Consider the following 16,275-nt stretch of genomic DNA (forward strand, 5'->3'; position numbering starts at 1 on the left):
AGAGCTGTTGGGGAGGGTTATAAATAATTTGGCAGGGGAATGGGAACTAGAGTAAAGGGATTCAGGACATGATCGATAGAAAAAAGCGAAGATAGTGTGCAGTCAGACTGTCAGGAAGGGCAGGCAGATGATAGGACAAAATTGCAGCCAGCAGGGTGAGTGTCAGTGCATTAGGGATGCAGAATCAAAAAGGGTAGCAAATAGAGTACTCAAAATGTTATATCTCAATGCACAGAGAATAAGAAATAAGGTGGATAATCTTGTCACACTATTACAGATTGTCAGGTATGATGTTGTGGCCATCACTGAATCGTGGCTGAAGGATAGTTATAGTTGGGAGCTGAATGGCCAAGGTTACACATTGTATTGGAGGGATAGGAAGGTAGGCAGAGGGGGTGGTGTGGCTCTACTGGTAAAGAATGGCATCAAATCAATAGAAAGATGTAACATAGGATCAGAAATCTTTGTGGGTTGAGTTAAGAAACCACAAGGGTAAAAGGACCCTGATGGCAGTTATATACAGGCCTCCCAACAGTAGCTGGGATCTGGACCACAGATTACAACAGGGAATAGGAAAGACATGTCAAAAAGGCAATGTTATGATAGCCATCAGAGATTTCAACATGCAGTTCGATTGGGAAAATTAGGTTGGTAATGGAGCTCAGGAGAGTGAGTTTGTTGAATGCCTGCAGGATAGCTTTTTAGAACAGCTTGTCATGGAGCCAACTCGGGGATCAGCTGTACCGGATTGGGTGTTATGTAATGAACTGGAGGTGATTATGCTTAAGGTAAAAGAACACCTAGGGGATAGTGATCACAATATGATTAAGTTCAATTTGAAATTTGATAGGGAGAAAGTAAAGTGTGACATAGCAGTGTTTCAGTGGAGTAAAGGAAATTATAGTGGTATGAGACAGGAGTTGGCCAAAGTAAATTGGAAGGAGATGCTGGCAGGGATGTCAGCAGAGCAGCAATGGTGTGCGTTTCTGGGAAAAATGAGGAAGGTGCAGGATAGATGTATTCGGAAATCAAAGAAATACTCAAGTGGCAAGAAAGTGATTGACAAGGGTAGTCAAAGCTAATGTAAAAGCAAAAGAGAGGGCATACAATAAAGCAAAAGTCAGTGGGAAGACAGAGGATTGGGAAGCTTTTTAAAATCTACAGAGAGCAACTAAAAAAACTATCAGGAGGGAAAAGGTGAAATATAGAAGCAAGCTACAAACAATATCAAAGTGGATAGTAAAAGCCTTTTCAAGTACAGGTATATAAAAAATAAGAGAAAGACGAAAGTGGATAGAGGATTGCTAGAAAATGAAGACAGAGAAATAATAACAGGGGACAAGGTGATGGCAGATGAATTGTGGAAGACACTAGCAGTGTGCCAGATATTGAAGGGTGTGAGGGAAGAGAAGTGAGTGTAGTTACTATTACAAGGGAGAAAATGGTTAAAAAACCTTAAAGACCTAAGGGTACATAAATCACCTGAACCAGATGAACTACACACTCGGATTCTGAAAGAGGTGACGGTAGAGATTGTGGAGGCATTAGTAATGATCTTTCAAAAATCATTGGATTCTGCCATGGTGTGAAAAAACTGGAAAACTGCAAATGTCACTCCACTCTTTAAGAAAGGAGGAAGGCAGCAGAAAGGAAATTATAGACCAGTTAGCCTGACCTCAGTGGTTGGGAAGATGTTGGAGTCAATTGTTAAGGATGAGGTTATGGAGACTTGCTGACACAGAACAAGACAGGACAAAGTCAGCATGGTTTCCTTAAGGAAAAATCTTGCCTGAAAAACCTGTTTGAATTCTTTGAGGAGATTACAAGTAGGACAGATAAAGGGGATGCAGTGGATGTTGTATATTTGGACTTTCAGAAGGCCTTTAACAAGATGCTACATGTGAAGCTGCTTACCAAGTTGAGAGCCCATGGTATTACAGGAAAGTTCCTGGCATAGTTAGAGCATTGGCTGGTTTGTAGGAGGCAGCGAATGGGAATATAATTATCCTTTTCAGGTTGGCTGCCAGTGACTAGTGGTTTTCCACAGGGGTCAGTGTTGGAACTGTTTCTTTTCATGTTGTATTTCAATGATTTAGATGATGGAATAGATGGCTTTGTTGTCAAGTTTGCAGATGATACGAAGATTGGTGGAGGAAACAGGTAAGCTGCAGAAGGACTTAGATTACGAGAATGAACAAGAAAGTGGCAAATGAAATACAATGTTGGAAAATGCGTGGTCATGCAGCTTGGTAGAAGAAATGAATGTGTAGGCTATTCTCTAAATTGGGAGAAATCCAAAAATCTGAGCTAGAAAGGGACTTGGGTGTCCTTGTGCAGTACACCCTAAAGGTTAACTTGCAGGTAGAGATGGTGATGAGGAAGGCAAATGCAATGTTTGCATTCATTTCAAGAGGTTTAGAAACAAGAGCAAGGATGTGATGCTGAGGCCTCACCTTGAGTATTTTGAACATTTTTGGGCTCCTCATCTTAGTAAAGATGTACTGGCATTGGAGAGGGTTCAGAGGAGGTTCACAGGGATGATTCCAGGAATGAAAGGGTTATCATAGGAGGAACATTTGATAGTTCTGCGTCTGTACCTAGGGGAATTTAGAAGGATGAGAGGCGATCTTATTGAAACCTTTTGAATGTTGAAAGAAATTGACAGAGTAGATGTGGAAAGGATGTTTCCCACGGTGGGGGAGTCTAAGACAAGAGGACACAGCCTCAGGATAGAGGGGGATCCATTTGAAACAGAGATGCTGAGAAATCTCTTTAGCCAGAAGGTGGTAAATTTGTGGAATTTATTACCACAGGCAGCTATGGAGCCCAGGTCTTTGGGTGTATTTAAGGCTGATTATGATAGGTTCTTGATTAGACATGGCACCAAAGGTTACGGGGAGAAGGCTGGGGAGTGGGTCTGAGGAGGGAAAATAAAGGATCATTCATGACTGAATGGCAGAGCAGACTCAATGGGCTAAATAGTCTATGTCTTATGGTCTTTTGGTCTCATGCCCTTAGCTGGTTGTTTTAAAATTCATTAATAGTAAAGAAAAAGGAGCAGAAGTTGAGGTTGTGTATGGCAGGAGTTACAAGGATATTGGGAAATAAGGATGGGGGATGCAAAAATTTGAGATTTATTGAGAAAGTTCGAAAAGGAATTAACAGATGAAATTGCCTTTTTTTATGTCTTTGAAGTATACCCTAGTGCACCATCATCTGCAGAGAATTGTGTTGTATATCTGTATGGTTGGATGAACCACTTTAGGTATTATGGGGGGTAACCTGGAGTGCGGATCTGAAATAAATGTCATCAGGCAAGGTGATACTGTCCAGTGCCCTTCCTCAGGTGACTTTACTGAAATAACTAGTCCCTAAAGAGATACAGACAACCTTCAACAACCCACATGGGTGCCACCGGGTAACAGGTTTGTCAATGAATCTCTTGGCATATGCAAAAACAATGAGGCTTTGCGCTGCAAGTCACAACTTGAATGAGATCCTGGTGAAGTTTGAGGAGGATAACAAGTCGTGAAGTCATTCCAAAGTTGTATGAGGGCTGGCTGTGAGCAAGTTGTCATTCAGGATGGAGGGCCGTGCTGCCCCGGCAAACCCCAACAAACCCGATTAACCCTAAACTAATCACTGGACAATTTACAATAACCTATCTGGTACGCCTTTGAACTGTGGGAGGAAACTGGAGGACTCGGAGAAAACCCTCGCATTCCATGGAGAGGACGTACAGAGACATCCTTGCAGAACAGCGCCAGAATTGAACTCCAAACTCCAGAATGCCCTGACTTGTAATGGCACCACGCTAACTACTACGCCACCGTGCCCTAGTGGGCTATATCATTCATGCTCAGTTATATGTAGAAACTCCAAACATCACCATCACCATCGCATTACACCAGTATATAAAAGTTCAAAGTTCAACATAAATTTATTATCAAAGTATGTTAGTGTCACCATATACTACCCTGAGGTTTATTTTCTTATGGGTATTCACAGCAGAATAAAAAATACAATAGAATCAATGAAAAACTACTCACAATCAAAAGGACTGGCAGGCAGCCAATGTACAAAAGAAGCACATTGTGCAAAGGAAGGGTGTGCAGTGGGCAATTTAACATTGTAAAAAGCTGCAAGGCACCGCTACATGTCTTCCAATATGTTTTGGGGTGAAATTGGATATATTGTGACCATAACCCTACACTTGACATAATTAGACCATAAGACATAGGAGTTGAATTAGGCCATTTGGCCCATCGAGTTTGCTCTGCCATTTAATCATGGGTGATTATTGCTACGGATGTCACATACCACTTGCCCTACACCCAGCATCTAAACAACTCGGGGAATTATTCTGGTAATCCAAATAAAAAACAACCAAATAAGTAGTTTTATAGGGGGGTCTTCACAGGACCAAAAGAACTAAAAAGTTAGAAAGGAAACTCATGAAATCTGGATGCTGAAAGCGGAAAGCTTATCTGACAATAATCCAGAAATCAGCATTGGAGGAGGACTGTATCTCACTCGGGTCAGAGGTAATATTGGAGAGAAGGAGGATTGAGACTCTGGAAGGATTTCAATGAGAATTTTAATATCGAGGGATTGTCTAACTGGCTGTCAATGTTGCCCATGTGCACAATGGTGATGGATGAATCGAACATGAAGTGAGTTAGGAAACGGACAATCGGGTTTTATGTGTGTTTAAAGCTAGAGAGGGTAGAGCGACCAGGAATAAATGCTTTGAAGCAGGCATGTCAGGAGGAAATAAAGGAGTGGTTGAAAGTTTCATCCATAGAATAACATGGAATGAGCAGAGTTGGGCAGTATTACAGATATGCAAGGACGCAAACACGAGGAATTCTGCAGATGCTGGAAATTCAAGCAACACACATCAAAGTTGCTGGCGAACGCAGCAGACCAGGTAGCATCTCTAGGAAGAGGTACAGTCGACTTTTCGGGCCGAGACCCTTCGTCAGGACTAATTGAAGGAAGAGCTAGTAAGAGATTTGAAAGTGGGAGGGGGAGGGGAGATCCAAAATGATAGGAGAAGACAGGAGGGGGAGGGATGGAGCCAAGAGCTGGACAGGTGATTGGTAAAAGGGATATGAGAGGGTCATGGGACAGGAGGCCCAGGGAGAAGGAAAAGGGGGAGGGGGGGAGAAAACCCAGAGGATAGGCAAAAGGTATAGTCAGAGGGACAGAGGGAGAAAAAGGAGTGAGAGAAAGAATGTGTGTATATAAATAAATAACAGATGGGGTACGAGGGGGAGGTGGGGCATTAGCGGAAGTTAGAGAAGTCAATGTTCATGCCATCAGGTTGGAGGCTACCCAGACGGAATATAAGGTGTTGTTCCTCCAACCTGAGTGTGGCTTCATCTTTACAGTAGAGGAGGCCGTGGATAGACATATTAGAATGGGAATGGGACGTGGAATTAAAATGTGTGGCCACTAGGAGACCCTGCTTTCTCTGGCGGACAGAGCGTAGGTGTTCAGCGAAACGATCTCCCAGTCTGCGTCAGGTCTCGCCAATATATAGAAGGGCACATCAGGAGCACCGGACGCAGTATATCACCCCAGCCAACTCACAGGTGAAGTATCGCCTCACCTGGAAGATATGGAAGGAGGTGGTTTTGCTAATGGGTTGGGTAAGTTTTCAACAGCTGATCTCAGAGCATCAGGTTGATGAGCCAGGAGGGGATCATAGTAAAAACTTCGGAGGATCAAACAGATGGAGAAAGCTTGCGTTATGTATCCATGCATATTTTGGTCCTTACACATACTGAACATAGTGTGAGAGGGAATTCTGGGTAGATGGCTTACAAGTAAAATAAACAGAAAACTTGTTCCTCGCCTCCCCATCCCCCATGTGCGTCATTCACAGTCACCCAGCTCCCCAGTACCACAGACACAACACAGTGACGAGGTGGCAAATCCTCACACGATGTTTATTATTTTGTCCCCTTCGGCAAGAAAAGTCTGTGTGCAACGCTGGTGGTGTACCGCTGTGTAATGTCAGTGAGTGAAAAGAAAATGGCCGCAGGAAGCGTGGTGAGTGAAGAATCCGAGGGGAGAGAGCCAGTATGAGACATTTAAATACGTCAAATAAGAGAGAGAGGTGGATAAGACTAGATAACTTCTCTGGAATGTGATTGTATTTGAAAATGATAATAATGTTTAGAAATATGGGGCCATGTAGCGAAACGACAGAGCAATGGAGTTCATATACTGAAAGATTCAAATATATCATCAAATTTCAGATGATATTTATGTTCCAACATTTCTGACTAGGATGGGTGCAAAATCTTTTAATTTATTACACAGTCTACTGCAACCTGTTAAGCCTAGCGATAAGCCTTATGAGGACATAGTTAAATTCTTAAAGGACAACTATTCACCTAAATCTTTGATTAGGTTTAACATCTGAGAGGTTTAGATTTCATAAAAGGAATCAAGAGGAAGGCAAGTCTATTTCAGAGTTAGACCTGGTGCTGAAGCAACTGTCCGAATACTGCGATTTGGGGCAGTCGTTGAACGACACATAAAGTGAGGCAGAAGACAAACTCACATTACAGAGTGCAATTGAAATTAGAACATCTTTAGAGATGGCAGTTAAAGAAGCACAGCGTCCCAAGTTCATAAAGTTTCTACTGAGTTTAAGAATAAGACACCTACTGGTAATCAATGTTACCATTAAGGCAAAACTGGGCGTTCAGCAAAAGAATGCTGGTATAAAGATTTAGATTGCTGAAGCTGTGGCAAAAAGGGACATATTCAACATGCCTGTGAAAGTAATAGTGACACTGTCAACCAACAATACTGTAATGAAGAAAAATTACTTTCAGAAAAACAATAAACACAGGAACAAGCTGGAGCCTACTGAGGATGGACTGAGTGGCTCTCACTCTGTGGTTGAAGAAGCTTTGATGAAGATGGCTAATGGGTGACCCCAAGGTTGGATGGGACCACAGTGAGGATGCAGGTGGACAGGGGGTCCTGCAGTGTCATTGGTGTCAGAGACAGCTTACAAGGAGAAATTGCAGCATCTCACCTCAGAAGGGGCAAGGTAGCCTTCAAAGGCTTACACTGGTGAGGTTGTTCCAGTGAGGGGAGTAGTATACGTTACAGTGGGGATTAATGGACGGAAAAAGTAACTTCTACTGAAGGTGGTTATCCAGTGTTTTGCGTTGCTTGTGGTTGGACCAGCTCAAGTTCAGCTGGCGTGAAGAGCACTTGATTGGTGGGAGCACTGGTCTACCAGAGGTATGAAAGCAAACACTGTTAAGCCTGACACAACACTCGAATGCCTGAAGGCAAGACCTGTTCCATACACCCTCAAACAAAAGGTAGAGGTTGAATTCAAAAGACTGGTTCAGAGTAAGGAATTGGAACCAGTGTGTGAAGTAAATGGGTAACTTCAGGGATTTCTGTCCTAAAAAAGGGATTGGTCTTTAAAGCTGTGAGGAAACTTCAAAGTGACCATTAACCTGGTTCTTATGGCCTCATCCCCTTATTGATGACCTTTTTTCAGGATTGGCTAGAAGACAGACATTTAACAAGATTGACTTGCATCAAGCATTTCTTTTAGGTGCATGTGGAGCCAGAGTCACAGGAACTGCTGAACATAATCCCTCACAAAGGAATGTTCCGGTACTGAAAACTTCCCTTTGGCATCACCTCGGCTCCAGCACTTTTGCATTGAGCAATGGACCAGATCCTGAACAGGTTGACATGTCTGCAAACATATTTGGATGACCTATTCATTACTGGGAAAAATGAGCGTCACCATCTACAAAGCTTGGATGCTACACTACAAAGATTCAAGGAATATGAGCTAAGGATCCAAAAGGACAAGTCTGAGAGCTTCCAACCTTCGACTGAATATTTGGGCCACGTGATCAACATCTCAGGGCACAAGGCACCATCAAAGGTGAAGGCAATCATGGAGGCTCCATCACCACAGAACATGCCAATTAAGATTATTTCTTAGAGCTACTAGCATACTATGCAAAGTTTGTCCCTAACGTAGCCAGCATGCTGAAACCACTTCATGAGCTTTTAAATAAGCCAACACACAGGCACAGTGGACAAATTGCTGTGAAGAGGCTTTCAAAATGCCAAAACAGCTCTGTCACAATCTGAAGCGTTCACACACTTTAACCCATCATTGCCCATGCAATTGGCCTGCAATGCATCATCCTATGGTGATGGGCAATTATCTCATAAGTCATGCTGTTGTGTGATGAGCGTCCAATCACTTTTGCATCAAGGATATTAGGCGATGCCCAGCAATCTGGCCACTATGCCCAGATTGAGTGGGAAGTACTCGTAAATTGTTATTGGAGTTAAGAAATTCCATTATAGTTGACACACACAGCAAATGGCCCGAGGTTGCCATCATGAAGAGCACTACATCTGAAAAATGCATTAAGGAGCTAAATTCCATCTTAGCCATATTGGGCTTTCTCAACAGCTTGTAAGTGACAATGGCCCACAAGTTCTGTTTGAAGAGTTCAACACGTTATTGGAAGCAAACAGTGTTCAGTATATCCAGTCAACACCTTATCATCCAGCCACGAATGGCCTTACTGAATGATTCGTACAAAATATGGAACAAGCCCTCAAGACTTCAGTGAGAAGTGAATCTCTCAGCTAGCAATCTTAATACTTTGTTGCTGACTACCGCAACACACCTGATACCACCACCAAGATGGCTCCAGCCACTGCACTGATGATAAGGAAACATTGCATCTGACTTGACTCACTTACACCCCCAAACACAAAACAGATTGTGCTAAGTTAACAGAAAACCCAAGCAGAGAGATGTGCCAAACAGAAGTACAGAAGTTTCACAACACGATAGAAAGTACTTGCCCAGAACTACATCTCTGGACTACAGTGGTTACCTGTGATGTTGGTGGCACAAGCTGGTCCTGTGTTGTATGCAGCGGAAACTAGTAACCACAATATCTGGAGATGGCATGTTGATCAGCTGCTGCGCACTTCTGAGGCTACTGAAAACCAACACAAACTGGCCAATCCAGTTCCAGTTTTAGAAATGAGACAGGATTCTGAGACAATGACTGCAGAACTCCCTTAAGATCAAATGACAAAGCCAGTGCTCCCTCATCACCTGTGCTTCCTGAGGTGCCCCTATTGACAATGCAATATCCAAGCCAAGGTCTACACATACACCACCAAGAGATAAAATGACTTTGGCGTATTCCTTAGGTCATCAGTACCTTCACAGGAACAGATGGACTGAATCTTTAGTTTAGTGATTAATCCTCAGCACATGGGGCAGAATAATCCCCCGGGTTATGTATGGAAATAGAGGCAGTCCACACTCTTTCCCTAGACTAGAAAAAAAAATGGTTTTCATTGTTGGTTGAATCTAATGATAACCCCATTAATTGGTAATACTTCAGAAACTGATATGTGTATTGGAAGGGGGAGAAACCTGTAAAATAATAGGGAAGAGATATGTTATATATTTATGTATAATTTGACCCATACAGGTTGCTGTCAAGTATCCCTATGTGTTACATACTGAACATAATGTGAGAGGGCATTCTGGGTAGATGACTTACAAGTAAAATAAACAACAGCACATTTGTTCCTCACCTCCCCATCTTTCATGTGTGTTATTCTTGGCCACCCGGCTTCCCAGTACCACATACATAACAACTTGAATCTTCATCGTATATGGAATGGGGTGAAGAGCTTTGCCTTATCCAATCCTACGCCCATTACCTCTCAATACTTAAAAGCTATTGGTTTTTGGAAGGTCACACACGTCTGTAGATAGTGTGATCACTCAAATTGAGTATGATGTTCTCCTAAGGGGTTGTCTATTGGTGGATCTTCAGGTGACTATAGAGGCCAGTCTGGGATCCATATATTCTGGGCAAGAGTGGGTAAGGGTAATTATCTTTTTCCTCCTTCAGTTCCCCTTCGTAGATCCAACACCATGGATCTAGGCTCATCCAGATCTCACAATCCTATCCCCTTTTCCACTTGCTGATCACCACAGGACTTAAACCAGATGGTTAAAGAGGTGCAGATATGATATCTGGAAAGCCATCTCTTGGGCAAAGTGGAGACTGGACTAGACTGGAATCAATGAGGGATACTCAACAGCTGCGGCAGGGTTCGAATGCCATAACCTCCTAAATCCTGTGACATAGAGGACAGCAGAGCCTCGCTTCCAGATGAGCTCAATGCCTTCTATGCTCGATTTGACAACCAGAACAGAGAGGAAACATTGAGCACCCCCATGCCGCCTAATGATCCTTTGGTCGCAGAATCTGAAGATGATGTGCAGGATTCCTTCAAGAGAATGAATCGAAGGAAAGCATGCAGTCTGGACGGAGTAGCTGGCCAAGTACTGAAGAACCTGTGCCGACCAGCTGGTTGGTGGATATCTTCAACCTTTCCCTCGAGCAGTGTGTGGCACCCACCTGCTTCAACAAGGTTTTGATCATACCAGTACCCAAGAAGAGTATGGTAATCTGTCTAAATGACTATCGTTCAGTGACACATCCACAGTGACGAAGTGTTTCTGAGAGGCTGCTGTTGGAGCACATCAGCTCCTGTCTGAGTGGTTTCTTGGATCTGTTCCAATTCACCTACTGAAGCAACAGGACAACAGCAGATGCCATCTCATTAGCTCTTCACACAACCCTAGAACATCTGGACAGCAAAAATGCATACATCAGAAGGCTCTTTATTGATTACAGCTCAGCATTTAACACCATCATCCCCTCAAAACTAATCAGTAAACTCCAAGACCTGGGCCTCAATACCTCCCTTGTGCAATTGGATCCTGGATTTCCTCAGTTGTAGGCCCCAGTCAGTTCAGATTGGCAAATGCAACTCCTCCACAATATCCATCAGCTCATGAGCATCACAGGGATGTGTGCTTAGCCCCCTGCTCTACTCACTTTACCCCTATGTCTGTGTGACTAAGTACAGCTCCAACATCACATACAAGTTTGCTGATGACAACACTGTTGTGATAAATCAGCATGCAGGAGGGAGATTGAAAACTTGGCTGAATGGTGTAAGAACAATAACCTCTCACTCAATGTCAATAAGAACAAGGAACTGATTGTATACTTCAGGAGAGGAAAACCAGATGTCCATGAGCCAGTAATCATCAGAGGATCAGAGGTGGGGAGGATTAGTAACTTTAAATTCCTGAGTGTCACTATCTCAAAGGACCTGTCCTGGACCCATCATATAAATGGCTGAGGGTAGCAGACACCAACAGAATCAACAAACTCATTCGCAAGGCCACTGATGTTGTAGGGATGGAACTGGACCCTCTCATGGTGGTGTCTGAAAAGAGGATGCTGTCCAAGTTGCATGCCATCTTGGTCAATGTCTCCCATCCACTACACAATGTACTGGGTGGGCACAGGAGTACATTCAGCCAGAGACTCATTCCACCGAGATGCAGCACAGAGCGTCATAGGAAGTCATTCCTGCCTGTGGCCATCAAACTTTACAACTCCTCCATTGGAGGGTCAGACATCCTGAGCCAATAGGCTGGTCCTGGACTTATTTCCTGGCATAATTTACTGGCATAATTTACACATTACTATTTAACTATTTATGGTTTTATTACTACTTATTATTTATGGTGCAACTGTAACGAAAACCAATTTCCCCCAGGATCAATAAAGTATGACTATGACTAAATATTATTGCGAAGAAAACATGACAGAGACTCTACTTCATCAGGAGTCTGCGGAGGTTCAACATGTCATCGAAAACTTGGGCAAACTTCTATTGACATGTGGTGGAAAGTGTGCTGACTGGCTGCATTACAACCTGGTATGGGAACACCAATGCCTCAGAGCCGAAAATCCTACAATAAGTAGTGGATTCGGCCCAGTACAACACAGGTAAAACCCTCCCAATCATAGAGCACATCTACATGAAACGTTGCCATAGAAAAGCAGCATCAATCATCAAAGATCCTCACCACTAGGCCATGCTATTTTCTCATTGCTGCCATCAGGTAGAAGGTACAGGTGCCTCAGGATTCGCTCCACCAGGTTCAAGAACAGTTACTACTCCTCAACTATCAGGCTGTTAAACAAAAGGGATAGCTACGCTCATTTAAGGACTCTGTTATATTATTATTTCATGCCAGTTACTTATTGCAATTTAGTTATACCTGCATTTGCACAGTTTGTTTACAGTTAACAGTTCCTTAAGTTTACAGATACAGTTCTATAGATTTGCTATTTATGCTTGCAGAAAAATACATGTGGTGACATGTATGTATTCTGAAAATAAATTTTACTTAGAAGTTTGAACTTTGAACCTTAGGGTGGACTCCTTCATGGAGAACAGCTGTGCGTGACTGCATTTAATGTAGGGAGGCTGATGCACGGGCCCCCACCACTCGGTCCTTGACAGATCGAGATCAGGGTCCAATAGCATGGCATGCCAGATGACAGGGACCGTTCTCCGCTACAACCATCCTACACCTTTACCGTCATTGTGATGTGCCATCACCTTCTGCCAGCTCCACCACTGAGGTCCCAGTTGGATCGTTCTTTGTCTGGAACCACCCCTTGACATTACTGCAACGGGTGACCCTACCAGGAACAAAGCACCAGACGGCGTTGCTCTTGGGATCTGAAGAGCCCACTAACCTCTCTAGTAGGACAAGTTGATGATACTTAAAAAGGGTCTGATTATAATGTCATGGGATGGGATATATTGTGACTATAACCCTACAATATATTTGGATGATTTTTGCAAAAGATGTGACTTTGGGCTTTCCTTACACCCAGCATGTAAACAGCCCTGGGAAATACTCAAAGTTCAAAATAAATTTATGATCAAAGTACATGTATGTCACCATATACAACCCTGAGATTCATTTGCTTGGGGGCATAATCAATAAATCCAAGAACTATAGTAGAATCAATGAAAGACCACACATAACAGAACAGACAAGTGACCAATTTCTAAGAGACAACAATGCAAACACAAAAGGAAAAAAATAAATAATAGATAGATAGATAGATAGATAGATAGATAGATAGATAGATAGATAGATAGATAGATAAATATTGAGAACATGAGGTAAAGAGTCCTTTAAAGTGAGTCCTTAGGTTGTGGAAACAGTTCAGTGATGGGGCGAGTGAAATTGAGTGTAGTTATCCCCACTGGTCCAAGAGCCTGATGCTGAGGGTAATAACTGTTTCTGATTCTGGTGGTGTGAGTCCTGAGGCTCTTGTGCCATTTTTCAGGTGATAACAGCGAAAAGAGGACTGACTGGGTGGTGGGGGTCCTTGATGATGGATGATGCTTTTCTGTGACAAGGGCTCTGTGTAGATGTGTTCAATGAGAGGGAGGACATTGCCCATGATGGACTGGGCTGTATCCACTGCATTTTGTAGGATTTTCCATTCAAGGCCATTTGTGTTTTCATACCAGATCCTGATGCAACCAGTTAACATATTCTCTACCGTACATCTATAGAATTTTGTCAAAATTTTAGATATCATGCTGAGTCTTAGAAACTCCTAAGGAAGTAGAGGTGCTGCCATACCTTCTTCATAATTTCGCTTGCATGCGGGGCCCAGGACAGGTCCTCTGAAATGATAGCACAGAGGAATTTAATGTTGATAACACTCTTCACCTGTGATCCCCCGATGATAGACTGGCTCATGGACCTCTGGTTTCCTCCTCCAGAAGTCAATAATCAGCTCCTTGTTTTTGCTGACATTGAATGAGAGGTTGTTGCTTGGAAACCACTCAACCAGATTTTCAGTCTCTCTCCTATATGCTGATTTGTCCCCACCTTCGATTTGGCCAATGGCAGGGGTGTCATCAGCAAACTTAAATATGGCATTGGAGCTGTACTTAGCCTTAAAGACATCAGTGTAAGGTGAGTACACATTAGAACACAAACTTACACTTTCCATCCTGCCAATTTTCTTGAAGTGCATTAATTTTTCCCATCAAGGTAATTTTGGTGGCACACTGAATCCAGCTTCCTGATTCATTCCTTACATGGCAAGGACACGAGCTTTTCACATTGCCTTAACTCACTTAAAGCCTTGAAATCACCAGGGATTAGCAAGAATAATTTATTGTGCTCAATGTCAACTTAATTGACCACATCAAAAAGTGAACAAGCTGTTTGGAATGATCTTTTGGTCAAATCTAAACCAGGCTGGTGTCTTTTTCGCCTGCATTAATTATGATGGCACATTCCCCTGGAGGTCACCTTCAGTTCAGTGAAAACTAAGCTTAAATTGATATTAGTTTAGACATCCAGCAAGAAATCTGGATACCTTTGGCCCTGTAAAAAGGTTTGAAAGTTTGTGAAGGGAAAATTGAATCAGATAGAGGGAAGTCTACTTTGGAATTGATCACGCAAACATGAGAAAATCTGCAGATGCTGGAAGTTCAAGCAACACACACAAAATGCTGGTGGAATGCAGCAGGCCAGGCAGCATCTATAGGAAGAAGTACAGTCGACGTTTCAGGCCGAGACCCTTCCTATAGATGCTGCCTGATCTGCTGCTTTCCACCAGCATTTTGAGTGTGTTGTTTGGAATTGACCACTGTTTTCTCTTAACTTCTGACAGAATACGCCAAAGTTAGCTATCTGTTACCCAAATAACAAATTCATAAATTATCTAACCCCAATTGGTTGAGGCAATTATATTTTCCTTCATCCCCCTAATTCTAAAGGGAATAAGAAGAAACTTAATTGACCAATCCATGCATTCTCTGAATAAGTTGAGAAGCAAAAGAAAACAAAAGTGACATAAGTATTGAGACCAAAGCAGTGAGCAATGCAAGTAGAAAAGGAAACTGTATTAATCCTCATAACCTTCTCCAGTCTCTTCTGAACTGAGGCAATTAAATTGCCTAGGGACTTAAATAATGAATAAAAGATGATGACAGATGATTACAGATACTTTGGTGTTTAAAGGAAAGCAGATGCTGATTTTCTTGAAGTACGTTAAGGATGGCCACTAATGTTTGTTTCCTGGTTGTGTTCTTATTGCTTAAACACTAACATCTATGCTAACAGTGATTAGGATACTGTTCATTATTATGAGATACTACAAACTGTGTGCACATTATTGGATTTAGGAAGTTTGCTTTAGAGTAATAGTGCAGAGGATTCATCTGAGTACTTCAATCCTTCTGTTGTATCATTCCAAAAATATTACTAATTATCATGCAAAAAAAACTTTCTAAATCTCAGTCCACCTTTGTCGCTCAGTCCTTGCTGTTATTTTAATGTCCTTTTCTGTTTCTTCTTTAAAGCCTCCCATTGCAGACGAACTTGAGTGTGGTCCCTAAATTCAGATGACATTATGAGTCAACCCTAATTCAGATATTGTTCCCCTCCCTATAATCCCCATTATAGAATGTGCCAGATTTGTCACCTTTTACAAGCACAGAATCCTAACCTTTCATCCCTCTCCAAGATTGATAATTGTGCTGTTAGCTTTGAAATCCTTTTCTGTCTTTCTCAGAGCGACATGTTTGATTTTGTTTTTGATTGCATTCCATCACTGAAACAGCCAACTAAACTCACATTGCCGTTTTCTGCTACGAGGACCGAGGATAAAATCTCCTGTTATTGCCCTGGACCACCCTGCAATTTCACAATCAGAATCAAAATCAAGTTTGTTGTATAATTATAATAAATAAATAATAAAATTGTGGCACGGTAGCATAGTGGTTAGCACAATGCTTTACAGTACCAGCAACCTAGGTTCAATTCTCAGTGCTCCTGTAAAGAGTTTGTACATTCTCCCCATGGCTGTGTGAGTTTCCTCCAAGTGCTCTGGTTTCCTCCCACAGTCCAAAGACTTACCGATTGGGAGGTTAATTGCTCATTGGGGAATTGCAGGGCAGTGCAGCTCAAAAGGCTGGAAGGGCCCATTCCGCATTATTTCTCAATAAATAAATAAATAAATAAAGTTAAGTATATTATCAGTGACACATTGTGGAATTTGTTTTATGACAAAAGTACAGTACAAGTCATAAAAATGGCTGTAAATTAAAATATAAAATAAACACTGCAGAAGGAGCATAGTGAAGCAGGCAAGCACATCTTCTCCAATGACTTGCACCCACTTTATTCATAACGTCAGTCAATCGAGTCTGTGTCTTGGTCCCCCTTTTCAAATTGTAGCTGGTTTTAAACATATATTTTAAAGTCCATTTGTCTCTTGACAACAGACTTGTTCAATTTCTGAGTGTTAAAACCACTAAATT

Source organism: Mobula birostris, chromosome 23, assembly GCF_030028105.1.
Source record: "Mobula birostris isolate sMobBir1 chromosome 23, sMobBir1.hap1, whole genome shotgun sequence".
Taxonomy (NCBI): domain Eukaryota; kingdom Metazoa; phylum Chordata; class Chondrichthyes; order Myliobatiformes; family Myliobatidae; genus Mobula; species Mobula birostris.